The 14426-nt window shown below is 48.2% G+C and overlaps 1 protein-coding gene across 1 annotated transcript in view; it reads right to left on the bottom strand.

Annotated features, from left to right (window-relative positions):
- Window positions 1-11333, bottom strand: part of AHRR (aryl hydrocarbon receptor repressor) — a 161576-nt gene extending 150243 nt beyond the window's left edge. The window contains exon 1 of the mRNA XM_049858336.1: window positions 11254-11333. The gene's annotated coding sequence lies outside the window, so the exon portion shown is untranslated. The remainder of the gene's footprint in view (window positions 1-11253) is intronic.
- Window positions 11334-14426: the final 3093 nt, after the last annotated feature.

Below are 14426 nucleotides of genomic sequence, written 5' to 3'. Positions count from 1 at the left end.
GACAAAATCAAAGACTTATCCCTACAACTTTGAATAAATTAACAAAATTGATAAACATTTGACCTAACTGTCAAAAGAAAAACAGGAGAGGAAGCAAATAACCCAAATAAGAAATGAGATGGGCGATATTACAACAGACCCAACTGAAATTAAAAAAATCATATCAGATTACTATGAAAAATTGTACTCTAACAAATTTGGAAACCTAGAAGAAATGGATGAATTTCTAGAAACACACTACCTACCTAAACTAACACAAACAGAGGTAGAACAACTAAATAGACCCATAACAAAGAAGAAATTGAAAAGGTAATCAAAAAACTGCCAACAAGAAAAAAGCCCTGCCTGGGATGGCTTCACTGCAGAGTTCTACCAGACTTCCAGAGAAGACTTGACACCACTACTACTAAAGGTATTTCAGAGCATAGAAAAGGACAGAATACCCTCAAACTCATTCTGTGAAACCAGCTTATCCCTGATACCAAAATCAGGTAAAGACACCACAAAAAAAAAGAAAATTACATACGTTAGATACAAAAATCTTCAACAAAATTCTAGCAAATAGAATTCAACAACATATCAAAAAAAAAAAAAATCACCATGATGAAGTGGAATTCACACCAGGTATGCAGGGATAGTTCAACATTAGAAAAACAATCTATGAAATCCATCACATAAATAAAACAAAGGACAAGAACCACATGATCCTATCAATTGGTGCAGAAAAGGCATTTGACAAAGTTCAACACCTATTCATGATAAAAACTCTCAGCAAAATAGGAATAGAAGGAAAATTCCTCAACATAGTAAAAGGCATTTATATAAAGCCAACAACATCATCCTAAATGGAGAGAGTCTGAAAGCATGCCCCTTGAGATCAGGAACCAGGCAAGGATGCCCTTTATCACCACTATACTCAACATTGTGCTGGAGGTCCTAGCCAGAGCTACTAGGCTAGATAAAGAGATAAAGGGCATCCAAATTGGTAAGGAAGAAGTAAAAGTATTCCTATTTGGAGATGACATGATCTTATACAAAGAAAACCCTAAAGACTCCTCAAGAAAACTACTGAAACTAATAGAAGACTTTAGTAGAGTATCAGGATACAAGATAAACATACAAAAATCAGCTGGATTCCTCTACACCAACAAAAAGAACATCGAAAAGGAAATCACCAAATCATTACCATTTACAGTAGCCCACAAGAAGATAAAATACTTAGGAATGAATCCTACCACAGACATAAAAGGCCTATACAAAGAAAACTACAAGACACTACTGCAAGAAACCAAAAGAGACCTACGTAAGTGGAAAACATACCTTGCTCATGGATAGGAAAACTTAATATTATAAAAATGTCTATTCTACAAAAAGCGATCTTATAGATACAATGCAATTCTGATCCAAATTCCAACGGCATTTTTTAATGAGATGGAGAAACAAATCACCAACTTCTTATGGAAGAGAAAGAGACCCCGGATAAGTAAAGCATTACTGAAAAAGAACAAAGTGGGAGGTCTCACTCTACCTGATCTTAGAAACTATTATACCACCACAGTAGTCAAAACACCCTGGTGCTGGTACAACAACAGATACATAGACCAATGGAACAGAATTGAGAATCCAGACATAAATCTATCCACATACGAGCAGCTGATATTTGACAAAGGCCCAAAGCTTGTTTAATGTGGAAAAGACATTCTCTTTAACAAATGGTGCTGGCAAAACTGGATATCCATCTGCAAAAAAATGAAACAAGACCCATACCTCACACCATGCACAAAAACAAACTCAAAATAGATCAAAGGGCTAAATATAAAACTGAAAATGATAAAGATCATGGAAGAAAAATAGGGACAAAGCTAGGAGCCCTAATACATGGCATAAACAGTATACAAAACATTACTAAAAATGCAGAGGAGAAACTAGATAACTGGGAGCTCCTAAAAATAAAAAACCTATGCTCACCCAAAGACTTCAGCAAAAGAGGAAAAAGATTACCTACAGAGTGGGAAAAAGTTTTTAGCTACCACATTTCCAATCAGCATCTAATCTCTAAAATCTACATGATACTGCAAAAACTCAACAACAAAAAGACAAATAACCCAATTAAAAAATGGGCAAAGGACATGAACAGGCACTTCACTAAAGAAGACATTCAGTAGCCAAAAGATACATGAGGAAATGCTCACGATCATTAGCCATTAGAGAAATGCAAATCAAAACTACAATGACATTCCATCTCACTCCAACAAGGCTGGCATTGATCCAAAAAACATAAAATAATAAATGTTTGAGAGGTTATGGAGAGACTGGGTCACTTCTACACTGTTGGTGGGAATGTAAAATGGTACAACCACTTTGGAAATTGATTTGGTGCTTCCTTAAAAAGCTAGAAATAGAACTACCATACGATCCAGCAATTCCATTACTCAGAATATATCCTAGAGAAATAGGAGCCTTTACATGGACAGATATATGCACACTCATACTCATTGCAGCACTGTTTACAATAGCAAAAAGATGGAAGCAACCAATGTGCCCATCAACAGATGAATGGATAAATAAATTATGGTACATTCACACAATGGAATCAGATCGATAAAGAACAATGATGAATCCATAAAATATTTCATAATATGGAGGAATCTGGAAGGCATCATGCTGAGTGAAATTAGTCAGTTGAAAAAAGGACAAATATTGTATGAGACCACTATTATAAGAACTCAAGAAAAGGTTTAAACACAGAAGAAAATATTCTTTGATGGTTATGAGAGTGGGGAGGGAGGGAGAGGGGTTCTCACTAATTAGATAGTAGATAAGAACTATTTTAGGTGAAGGGAAAGACAACACGCAGTACAGGCAAGATGAGCACAACTGGACTAAATCAAAAGCAAAGAAGTTTCCTGAATAAACTGAATGCTTCGAAGACCAGTGTAGCAGGGGTGGGGGTGTGGGGACCATGGTTTCAGGGGACATCTAAGTCAATTGGCATAATAAAATCTATCAAGAAAACATTCTGCATCCCATTTTGGAGCATGGAGTCTGGGGTCTTAAATGCTAGCAAGGAGCCATCTAAGATGCATCAATTGGTCTCAACCCACCTGGAGCAAAGGAGAATGAAGAACACCAAAGACACAGGGTAATTATGAGCCCAAGAGACAGAAAGGGCTACATAAACCAGAGACTACATCAGCCTGAGACCAGAAGAACTAGATGGTGCCCGGCTACAACCGATGACTGCCCTAACTGGGAACACAACAGAGAACCCCTGAGGGAGCAGGAGAGCAGTGGGATGCAGACCCCAAATTCTTGTAAAAAGACCAGACTTAATGGTCTGACTGAAACTAGAAGGACCCCTGAAGTCAGGGTCCTCAGACCTTCTATTAGCCCAAAACAGGAACCATTCCCAAAGCCAACTCTTCAGACAGGGATTGGACTGGACTATGGGATAGAAAATGATACTGGTGAAGAGTGAGCTTCTTGGATCATGTAGACACATGAGACTATGTGGGCAGCTCCTGTCTACAGGGGAAACGAGAGGGCAGAGAGGGTCAGAAGCTGGCCGAATGGACATGAAAATAGAGAGTGGAGGGAAGGAGAGTGCTGTCTCATTAAGGGGAGAGCAACTAGGAGTATGTAGCAAGGTGTATATAAATTTTTATATGAAAGACTGACTTAATTTGTAAACTTTCACTTAAAGCAAAATAAAAATTATTTAAAAAAAATCAGTTTGATTCCTCTACACCAACAAAGAGAACGTCAAAGAGGAAATCACCAAATCAATACCATTTTCAATAGGCCCCCAAGAAAATAAAATACTTAGAAATAAATCTAACCAGAGATGTAAAAGGCCTATACAAAGAAAACTACAAGACACTACTGCAAGAAGCCAAAAGAGACCTATATAAGTGGAAAAACATACCTTGCTCATGGATAGGAAGACTCAACCTGGTGAAAATGTCCATTCTACCCAAAGCGATCTACAGATACAATGCAATTCCTATCCAAATTCCAATGCTATTTTTTAATGAGATGGAGAAACAAATCATGAACTTCGTATGGAAAGGGAAGAGGACCCAGATAAGTAAAGCATTACTGAAAAAGAACAAAGTGGGAGGCCTCACACTTCCTGATTTTAGAACCTATTATACCGCCACAGTAGTGAAAAGAGCCTGGTACTGGTACAACAACAGATACACAGACCAGTGGAACAGAATTGAGAATCCACACATAAATGCATCCACCTAGGAGCAGGAAACCCTGGTGGTGTAATGCTTAAGTGCTACAGCTGCTAACCAAGAGGAGGGCAGTTCAAATCCGCCAGGTGGTCCTGGGAAACTCTATGGGGTTGTTCCACTCTGTCATATAGGGTCGCTATGAGTCGGAATTGACTCGACGGCAGTGGACTGGGTGTATGGGCAGCTGATATTTGACAAAGGCCCAAAGTCAGTTAAATGGGGAAAAGACAGTCTCTTTAACAAATGGTGCAGGCACAACTGAATAACCATCTGCAAAAAAATGAAATAAGACCCATACCTCACACCATGCACAAAAACTAACTCAAAATGGGTCAAAGACCTAAATATAAAATCTAAAACGATAAATATCATGGAAGAAAACATAGGGACAATGCTAAGAGCCCTAATGCATGGCATAAACAGTATACAAAACATTACCAACAATGCACAAACACCAGAAGAGAAACTAGATAACTGGGAGCTCCTAAAAATCAAACACCTACGCTCATCCAAAGACTTCACCAAAAGAGGAAAAAGACAACCTACAGACTGGGAAAAAAGTTTTGGCTATGACAAATCCAATCAGTGTCTAATTTCTAAAATCTACAAGATATTGCAAAACCTCAACAACAAAAAGACAATCCAATTTAAAAATGGGCAAAGGATATAAACAGGCACTTCACTAAAGATGACATTCAGGTGGCTAACAGATACCTGAGGAAATGTTCACAATCATTAGCCATTAGAGAAATGCAAATCAAAACTACAACGAGATACCATCTCACCCCAACAAGGCTGGCATTAATCCAAAAAACACAAAATAATAAATGTTGGAGAGGCTGTGGAGAGACTGGAACACTTATACACCGTTGGTAGGAATGTAAAATGGTACAACCACTTTGGGAATCGATTTGGCACTTCCTTAGAGAGCTAGAAATAGAGCTACCATACTATCCAGCAATCCCACTCCTTGGAATATGTCCTAAAGAAATAAGAGTCTTCACACGAATAGATATATGCACACCCATGTTCACTGCAGCACTGTTTAAATAGCAAGAAGATGAAAACAACCAATGTGCCCATCAACAGATGAATGCATAAACAAATTATAGTATATTCACAGAATGGAATAGTACACAACAACAAAGAACAACGATGAATCTGTGAAACATTCCATAACATGGAGGAATCTGGAAGGCTTATGGTGAGTGAAATTAGTCAGTTGCAAAAGGACAAATATTGCATGAGACCACTATTATAAGAACTTGAGAAAAGGTTTAAACACAGAGGAAAACATACTTTGATGGTTACAAGGGTGAGGATGGAGGGAGGGAGAAGGGTATTCACTGATTAGATAGTAGACAAGAATTATTTTAGGTGAAGGGAAAGACAGCACACAATACAGGGCAAGTCAGCACAACTAATCCAAAAACTAAGTTTCCTGAATACAAGCAAACACTTCAAGGGACAGAGTAGCAGGGGCAGTGGTCTGGGTTCCATGGTTTCAGGGGACACCTAGGTCAACTGGCATAACAAAGTGTATTAAGAAAACGTTCTGCATCCCACTTCAATGAGTGGCATCTGGGGTCTTAAATGCCATCTAAGATGATCAAATGGTCTCAAACCACCTGGAGCAAAGGAGAATGAAGAACACCAAGGATAAAAGGAAAATACAAGCCCAAGAGAAAGAAAGAGCCACGTAAACCAGACTCCATCAGCCTGAGACTGGAAGAACTAGATGGTACCCGGCTACCACCAATGACTGCCCTGACAGGGAACACAACAGAGAATCCTTGATGGAGCAGTGGAAAAGTGGGATGCAGACCTCATATTCTAGTAAAAAGACCAAACTTAATGGTCTGACTGAGACTGGAGGGACCCCAGAGGTCATGGCCCCTGGAATCTCTGTTAGCCCAAAACTAAAACCATTCTGGAAGCCAACTCTTCAGACAAAGATTAGACTGGACTATAAGACATAAAATGATACTGGTGAGGAGTGTGCTGCTTAGCTCAAGTAAACACAGGAGACTATGTGGGCAGCTCCTGTCTGGAGGTGAGATGAGAAGGCAGAGAGGGGCAGAAGCTGGTTGAATGGACACGGGAAATACAGAGTGGAGAGGAGTGTGCTGTCACATTGTAGGGAGAGCAACTAGGGTCACATAACGATGTGTGTATAAGTTCTTGTATGAGAAACTGACTTGAATTGTAAACTTTCACTTAAAGCACAAATAAAAAAAGTTGTTGGTCTTGCAAAATTCAATCATCCAATCTCCAGCGTCATTTCTATCACCAAGACCATATTTTCCAACTACTGATCCTTCTTCTTTGTTTCCAAATTTCTAATTCCAATCACCAGCAATTATCAATGCATCCTGATTGCATGTTTGATCAATTTCAGACTTCGGAAGTTGGTAAAAATTTCTTCATCTTTGGCCTTGGTGGTTGGTGCAATAATTTGAATAACAGTTGTATTAACTGGTCTTCCTTGTAGCGTGTGGATATTATCCTGTCACTGACAGCGTTGTGCTTCAGGATAGATCTTGAAATGTTCTTTTTCACGATGAATGCAACACCATTCCTCTTCAAGTTGTCATTCCCAGCATAGTAGACCATATGATTGTCTAATTCAAAATGGCCAATACCAGTACATTTCGGCTCACAAATGCCTAGGATATCCATGTTTATGTGTTCCGTTTCATTTTTGATGATTTCCAGTTTTCCTAGATTCATACTTTGTAATTCCAGGTTCCGATTATTAATGGATGTTTGCAGCTGTTTCTTCTCATTTTGAGTAGTGCCACATCAGCAAATGAAGGTCCCGGAAATTTTACTCCATCCACGTCATTAAGGTCGACTCTACTTTGAGGAGGCAGCTCTTCCCCAGTCATCTTCTGAGTGCCTTCCAACCTGGGGGGCTCACCTTCTAGCACTATATCAGTGAATGTTCCGCTTCTATTCATAATGTTTTCACTGGCTAATGCTTTTCAGAAGTAGACTGCCGGGTCCTTCTTCCTAGTCTGTCTTAGTCTGGAAGCTCACCTGAAACCTGTCCTCCTTGGGTGACCCTGCTGGTGTCTGAATACCGGTGGCATAGCTTCCAGCATCACAGCAACACACAAAAGCCGCCACAGTAGGACAAATCGGCAGGCAAGTGGTGGAAGAGGAAAATAAGGGAATAGTATTCCCATAAATTCAACCACTTAGATGAAATGGACCAACTCTTTGAAAGACACACACTACCAAAACTCACTAAAATGTTGTTGTTGTTAGGTGCCGCCGAGTCGGTTCTGACTCATAGCGACCCTATGCACAATGGAACGAAACACTGCGCCACCCTTACAATCATTGTTATGCTTGAGCTAACTGAAATGTATGTGTGTGTATATATATATACGTAAGTAACTTGAATAGTTCTACATCTGTTTTTAAAAATGCAATTTGTAGTTTAAAATCTTCCCACAACAACAAAAACTCCAGGCTCAGGTGGTTTTACTGGTACATTCTATCAATTTAAGTAAGAAATAATACCAATTCTCTGCAATCTATAGTAGAAAAATGAGTAAAAGTTTAATATTGCCAACTCATTTATGAGGCCAGCATTACCCTGATACCAAAACAATTAGAAAAAACTACAGACCAATATTTCTCATGAACATAGACACCAAAAATAATCAATTACGCATTATTAAATTGTAGCCAGCAATACATAGAAAGGACGATACATCAGGACAAGTTGGGTTTCTCCAAGGGGTTCAAGGCTGCTTCAACATTCAAAAATCAAACACTAATTCACTATATTAACAAACTAGAGAATAAAATACATGTGATCATCTCAATACATGCAAAAAAAGATTGACAAAACCCAACATCCATTCATGATTTAAAAACAAGGAAACAATTCTTATCAAACTAGGAAGGAACTCCTCCAGTGAGTTTTGCAGAGAGGGGAGCAGAGGATGGCCTAAGACCTGGGGGGCCTGTGGGGTCCCAGAGGGTGAGACTCGGGGGGCATGGGGGTCAGGGGTGAGACTAGGGGTTTGTGTGTGTGGTCAGAATGGGTGAGACCAGAGGGCATGTGGGGTCAGGGGGTCAGAGCTGGAGGGCGTGCTGGGTCAAGGGTGAGACTGGGGGAGGGGGTGACCAGGTAGAGAAGGAGAGGAAGAAGAATGGCTGAAGGATGAGCTGTGTGAGTTGTGGGGATGGGGTCGATCAGCAATGTTGCAGGCAGGTGCGGTGGGGTGAGACCGATGCTTTGGAAGGCCAGGCCTTCTCAGGGGAGTGATGGTGTGGTAGCCCGTGTTGTGCCGGCGCCAGCCGCCCTGCGTCACCATGTGCCTGCTCCGTACCCATCTCCACAAGTGCTTGGCAGGCGAAGCTGCCAAGGCCATCCGACTGAACGCAGGGCCTTTGGCTCAAACAGGAAACTCCCAAGGCCGCGCCCGGCCTGCCCCACCCCAAGGGCAAGCAAGGCATCTCCCCGCGCACCGCACCCGCTGCAGAGACGGGTGTGCACAGTGAACCCCGGCTGACCACACCACTGAATCCACCGGCCTAGCCCAGCCTCACTCCCAAGGGAAGCGGGCCTCAGGGCAGGAACTGAGGAGGCAGAGGAGATGCCAGGCGCCAGGACACCCCCGTGGGTGAGCAGGCGGGCCCACTCTCCTCACTTTCCCCAACTCGGTTCCCTTCTTCAAGCAGCAGGGCCCCTGCGAGGGGCCGCACTGTCCTGCCCGCCCTCAGCCTCAATACCAGCTCCTTCTTGGCTGGCCCCCAATCCACACACTCATGTCTTCCTCCCCCTGCCACCCCCACCCCATTCTCCCTGGTGGCAGCATGGACGTCTCTGGCACAAGAGCTCAGAACCCACCCTCGGACGCCCAGCTTCCTGCTCCGTGTACATTCGGGCCTTGGACCCTCACAGCCCCTCTGCCTCCACCGTGACGCCTGGCCCGGCCTGGATTCCTCCCGCTGGCCCTGCCCGGTGACCTCCGCTTAGCCTGCGATGCCCGCCTCAGGGTGCAAAGCGCGCTCACAAAGCCCCCTTCCCTGAAGTCTGCAGCTCAGCTCTGGGGACCTGCCAACGCAAGCCATCATAAGAAGCACCAAAGCTGATGAATAATCTGCAGAGTATTGGGGTGGGGGGCAAGGAGGGAGAAATCACAGGAGCCCCGGGCCCCGCGGCCTCCTCCCACACCCGCTGCCTCTCACCCACCGAGGACTGGGCCTCCTCTTTATGGAATGAGTCGTTACTGAGATGCCCGCTGAGGCAGGACTCCCGGGGGGCGGGGAGGACCCTTCCCTCAGGGCTCCTGGATGCTCGGGTGGCCTTAGAGGCTGTCAGGGAGAGGGTGCCCCCCCCGCCCCGCCCCGCCCCGCCCCGCAATGCGCTTTGAGTCTCAGAGAAGTAGTTTTTACAGAACCTTTTTTCTTATGGTAAAATAATATCTGATCATTTTAGAAAATGCAGACAAGCACAAAAAACTTAAAATATCCACCTTCCAACTCCCCCCCCCCAAGATACCAGCACATCTGCAGGTAGGGCCTGGGCACCCCCCCCCCAATGCTCTGTCTGGAAGTCCAAACTCTACCAGCCATCTCTGCGCCCCTGGACAGGTTACCCCCTCAACCTCTTTGCCCCTAAATTGGGGTCACTGAGTTCTAATCCACCAGACACTCCTTGGAAACTCTACGGGTTGTTCTACTCTGTCCTATAGGGTCGCTATGAGTCGGAATCGACTCGATGGCAGTGGGTTGGTTGGTATAGCCACCATGCCTGCCGCAGGAGGGTGAGGGGAACAGCTTTGCCTGTACATGGCGCCCCACCCCCACGACTGCTGCTTACTGGGGCATCCCTGCCCTGAGGGCCGCCTCACAAGGGGGCCATGAAAGTGAGTGCGGGGCTGGGACAATACTGGGCAGAGACATGGGCAGGTCACCCCACCAGGGAGAGTCAGAAGGGTGGGCAAGCCACCCAGCAAGCAGGAGGGAGGGAACATCCTCCCCGACCACAGCCTGTAGCTGGTCACTAGTGACCATCCCGAGGAGCCAAGGCCCCTCGCTTCCCCTCCATGTGACAGGACTTTGGGCTGCCATAGCTGGACAAGGGCAAATGCCACCTGGAACCAGCCCCTGGAACCCTGGGAGGGACAGGCTGGGAGAAGTGGGCCGTGCAAGGCCTTAGACCAGGATGGGGGGGCGTCCCCTGGTCCATGCCCTGCCTTACTGGGGACCCCCAACAGATCCCAGCTGAACGCTGAGGACGGCAGTGGGAAGAGGGCCTGGCAACTCAGAGGCCCAGGCTTCCACAATCCACAAAGTATCCAAATCTGGGATATTCAGTCACTCCAAATAAGAAAGTAAGAAAATATATATTTTGTGTGCCACTAACAAAAACGGAGATAATTCCAGCAGGAGGACTTCCCCTAAGGACAGGACCCCGATGGTGCTCCCTCCCCTGCCCACGGGGAAGAGGCTCTGCCTGGCACTCCCATCCCTGCCTGGAGGCCCCCTCCATCCGGGTCTGCACCCCCAGCTCTCAACATGCCCGGTTCAGCCACCCAGGGAGGAGTGAGGCCTGTTAGAAGCCCCCTGCCAGCGTCTGCCACAAACATTTTCCAAAAGAAGTTGGGTTAGGGGCCAAGTGCACTAGCAGACTCCCCTACAGCAGCGGGTGAAATCAGAGGTCAGGGGCACAGGGTTTTTGATTCATGGGGTAGGGGTGGGGGTCCTCCCACAGGGACCTGAGGAAGATGCACTGGGACACACTTCCCTCAAAAAAACCGTTTTATTTTGGAATGAGAAACTACCCCTAGAACCCCAGCGCTCCTGCGGTCCAGTGGCCTCTGAGCCTCGGGGTGCGAAGGTGGGTGGAGCTGGGCGCACAGAGGGAAGAGGGTCCGGGCTCCGCACGACGGGCATCACCGAGTCTCCCGGGGGTTCTCGGTCCCGGGGACGTCCCCCGGGGATGGCTCAAGGCGAAGCGAGCCAACAGAGCACCCCCCATGGCACTTACCGGGCTCAGCGGGGCCCCTCGGAGGCTCAGGCGTGCCCGCTAAGGGAGCCGGCACGGGTGCAGGGCTGGGGCAGCGTGGCTGCGGGCGCTCTCATCCCGGGACCAGGTGGTGGCGGCGGGCTTGGTAGGGCTGTCCCCTCACACGCTAGCCCGCCCCTGCTCGCGGCCCCACCCCGCAGCGGACAGCCTGGGGAGGCGGCAGGGGGCGCACGCGTGCAGTCCCGCCCAGCCTGCCAGCGTCGCCTGGCGCTCCGGGCTCTCCACCTGGTCTACCGGCTCGGGGCAGGGAGGGATCCTGCCCTGCGCCTCACTGGAATGCGCCTGTTGGGGTGGGGAGTCGTGCCATGTATCCCTCGCGGCCCTGCGCGCACAGGTCCAGAGTCACCCCCCGCCCTGCACGCGCCCTAGTGGGGGTCCGGCCCCGCGCCCCTTGCAACCCTCCCGGGGTCTTTCGTTGCCGGTGGGGCCGCGCTCTGCGCCGCTGGACACCCCCTGCTCCCGGCCCGAGCTCCGCACCCTCTTCTGCCCCGCGCGCACAGGCCCCGGGAGGCCCCACAGAAGCTGGTCGCCCTTCCCTCTCCCCGCCGCCGGCGCTCCTCGCACCCCGCGCGTGGACCTCCGGCCGCGGTAACGTGGGTACAGCGCGCCCCTCCCCTCCTGGTCCATGGGGTCACTGTGAGAATAAAAAAGGACTGAACGATTTTGTAAACTATAAAATATTAATATAATACTTATTGACCCAAATCGTTCCTCCTGAGTTTACCCGGGGACAACGCAGCAGGCCTAGATGTGCTGCGGGCGAGGCCACAGCATTCGAGGGCGCCCCTCGTCAGGGACATGTGGGGTCCCACAGGGTAGTGTCCGCGCCGGGGGCACGGAGGCCCCCCTACTCCTGGACAGCCCCCCACGCACTCTGACCACAGGCCCCCCCCGGGGCCCTCACGACCCTCCCCCACGTCCTTATGTGTCTGCCCAACTTCTGCGGGGGGCGCCCCCAAGCCGCAGCGCCACTGCCCTCACTGGGGCCCGCCGAGGAGTCGCCCGACGCCCCCTCGTGTCCAGTCCTCTCTGGGCCCGCGCTTGGCCGGTCAGCACCGCCGCGGTCTCCATCCAGGCGGCCCAGGCCCGGTGCCCAGCGGCCACTTCCGCCGGTTCTCCTGGTGCGTACTGCCGCCCCCTGCAGTCCCTTCTCAGATCGGTGGATCACGCCTGCCTGGGGTCAAGCTCTGGGTAAACCCAGTCTTCCAGGCGGCCCTTGAGCCTTCCTCCATCCACCCTGGCCTACTGGGTGTCCTCTGAACAGGATAGGCGGGACTGCCTCAGGGCCTTTGCACGGGCAGACTTCGCCTGAAAGGATTTTCCCCCGATATTCCATGCCCAGTCTCTGTTACTGGCTGTCGCTGTCGCCTCCCTGTCCTGTTTTTCACACTGTTGATTCTCCTGGAGTACGCATTTGCTTACAGCTCATCCACGAAAGTCAGGCCTATCTGCACGGGGCGGGGCGGGAGTGCTGGGGGAGGTCTTCACATGGCTTTTTGACATGCAGACATCCAGCTATATTGTACTTTTAAATTGTTAAACCTAGAGCACTAGATCTCATTTTTGCAAAGTGCGTCATGCAGATAAAAGGTTTGGATGGCTCACTCTGAGATTTCTATTTTTTTTAATTTTTAAATTTCTGTAATCTCTGAATAGTTTTGCAAGCAGCACGTAGTATTTTTCTAATCAGTGCCCGGGGTAGGTAGAATCACGGAGCTGCAAAGGGCAGGTGAATCTGAGGCTGTAGGAAGGCTGGCTGCTTGGGGAGGCCTGGGACCCTGGGCTCTTAAGTGTGGTAGGGGTCCTCTTGGAGCTTTCTAGCTCAAAGGGCACTTCCCTAAGTGGGAAGACAGCACCTCCATTTCGCAGTGAGCCCCTCCTAGTCTCCAGTCCCGCCCACCAGGGAACCAGCTGGAAAGAGACGGCTCCTCAATGCTACTTCCCATGGCAGGAGCAAGGCCAGTGAGGCTGCACAGCTCAAAGTACAAGAGAAAATGGCAACCTCCACCCTTCTCTTAAACTGCACACAGAGCACAGGCCCCACCCCTGGCTGCACCCTCTGCCTCTCCCCAGGGCCCCGCCCCTCCAGACCCTCAGGCAGCCAGGACCGGACAGAAACCGTACAGAAACTGTCAGCTGAAGTCTTGACACTCTTGGCCCACTCTCCTCCATTCAGAGGAGCCCTTTCCTCTGCCTGGAATGCCCCCACCCCTCCCTCAGTTGTCCTGTCTCCTCACTTTCTTCAGCTTAAAGGTCTCCTTCCAGCAGGGCCTTGGGCTGGCTACCCCACTATCACCTGACAGTTGGGTTTATTGCCTCTCCCCTTCCCCAGTGTAGTGTCTGTGAGGGCAGAAACTTATGTCCTCCTTGATCCCTGCTTTGGCCCCAGAGCCCAGAACAGCCTTGTGGGTGGAGAGAGAAGGGAGGAGGAGAGGAGCGAGGGCCAATTTTTCTACTGTAGTTTTATTCCCCTTCTTGTATAATGCTCCCCCAACAGCCCAGATAGCATAATGACTCATTTGATCAGTTTGTCACTGTCTCCCCAGAACCTCTGTAAAAGGTCTCTTCATGAGTTTCCCAGAGGTTTTAATAAGATGGAAATCCATCAAACTCCCCACATCCCAGCTGGGTAACACCCCTTTTCACTGCTTCCCATGTTTCCTGAATTGCAGGGCCTTCCTCTTTTTAAGTTTACTCACTTGATTTTGCTGGAGCACATCCTTCAGCAGTTTCCTAGTGCACAGACCACAGGAGGAAACTGTCTTGAAAACTTAGTCACGTGTAAAGCCAACTGATGGCTTGACCAAGGAAAGAATTCAAGTTTGAAAAAATTTTCCCTCAGCATTTGAGGCATGGCTCCAATGCCTCATAGGGTCCGACGTGACACTGAGAAGTCAACGCTGTTCTTATTCCTGAGCCTCCTGCGGACCTGGTTTTCTCTCTGGAAGCTTTGGGATCCCTTTGTCTCCAAAGTTCTGACCATTCTCGATGACCTGCCTCAGTGCAGCCATTTTTTAAAGTTGCAGCCAGGAGGCCAGAGCCAGAGAGGACCACTCGGGGCAAAGGAGGGTATAGGGCACAGGTGTGCAGGATGGCAAAACAGAACTGCGCGGTGGAAGGGGTGGAGCTAGAGC

Source organism: Elephas maximus, chromosome 2, assembly GCF_024166365.1.
Source record: "Elephas maximus indicus isolate mEleMax1 chromosome 2, mEleMax1 primary haplotype, whole genome shotgun sequence".
Taxonomy (NCBI): domain Eukaryota; kingdom Metazoa; phylum Chordata; class Mammalia; order Proboscidea; family Elephantidae; genus Elephas; species Elephas maximus.
This window is presented reverse-complemented; position numbering and strand designations above follow the sequence as displayed.